The following is a 1,549-nucleotide window of genomic DNA, read 5'->3' as shown; positions in this document are numbered from 1 at the left end:
CATACATGTATGATTGTTCCCATTCAAATATTTACGAAGAAACCGTTGTTGCATAATTCTTAGTGGAAAATCCTAAACGTAATGACTCATCAACATTGGTTTTCAAACGATTGGTCGACAGGGAAGGCTTTATGTCTGCGTACCAATCACTATTCAGAACGAGGATAAGCGTAATGGCAACCGGAAGGAAGCTAATATGTGCGGACGCACAGTTCTCAATATTTAGTTTCTCTTTTGACTTTTATATTCCATTACGTCATCAACGCAAAAATGGTTGTCAATTCTAAGTATGCAGTACGTTCTTTTATCTTTATGCAACCTGTTACACGAAGATTTTACACATTGCTGTTTTCGAAAGTTTGGAGGCTATTACATTTGTGATTTAACGCTTGCACTCTGAGTGACTTTAGTTGAAACCGTGAAGGCATTGAACAGTGATTCTACAACCGTCAAAGAGACGCCATTTTGTGATTTAGTGGCATTGTTGTTCGTATCAATGTGCATGGATAAAAATGTCTCACGTATTTCAATTGAAATGATGAAATAGCATTTCCATTGTAACGTGTTTTTCTAACGATAGAATTAGAAGTGGTACAAGTGACAAATTTTTAAGATGCAAAATTGACTACCGTAGTCAATGTCACGAGTTTACAGTATCTGCCTGATGCGTCAGCATTTACTTTATGACATTGATTGGATTTTATACGTTAATCGAATTGTTTCTATGAACGTGTTATTACATATCTTTACAAAACATGATTATTTTACATTTCTAAATCATATTTTGTTCAGAATGTTCTAACATAGGAAAAGTCAATTATTTATGCCTCGCCATGTTTGATGTGTAACGGAACTTGCTGTGAGGTGATGACAACACACACGTCATGTCAGAATTTCATTCTATTCGCGCGCAATGATCGCCACGTGTTAGTTATGTTTATAATTATCACTTCATTTATGTTGTTATTTTAACAATTAATGAGAGAAGTGATGGAAATAAACGTAATTATAGATTTTACAATATCCCAAAATGCATTGCAGGTAGTTACAGAATCGTGGAATTGGACCAAGACTTGCGCGGTGATTAATAATTTTTAAACTTACACATCAAATAAGAAAATTAATAACAGTTTTCCCTCTAAAATGTAATGTCGTCACTTCTGAAATTACCTGTTATTAATAATTATATTTAAAGATCGTCATTTTCTCACGCAAAAATGCATTATGGGTGGACATGGAACGACGGAAATTAACCATTAATTTTTGTGTTGGTTAAGAAAGTGTACTCTCATTCTATGAATGAGAAAGCGTAATTATTATTAATATATCTGAATACCTGTAATTCTTAATGTACAAACACATTGTATTTAATAATAAAAAATTATCTATACCTGTAAATAAAAGTTATTATCATTACAATTCATAGTATACTTGAAACGAATGATTTACACTGAAAAATGAAATATTACGAATTTATAAAACAATAGAATCGTTAATGTTGTAAACGGTATCGATCAAAAACTAATGATAGCTGTATAAATTTGATATG

The sequence above is a fragment of the Lasioglossum baleicum genome, chromosome 1, assembly GCF_051020765.1.
Source record: "Lasioglossum baleicum chromosome 1, iyLasBale1, whole genome shotgun sequence".
In the NCBI taxonomy this organism is placed as follows: Eukaryota; Metazoa; Arthropoda; class Insecta; order Hymenoptera; family Halictidae; genus Lasioglossum; species Lasioglossum baleicum.
Note: the sequence above shows the minus strand (reverse complement) of the source record.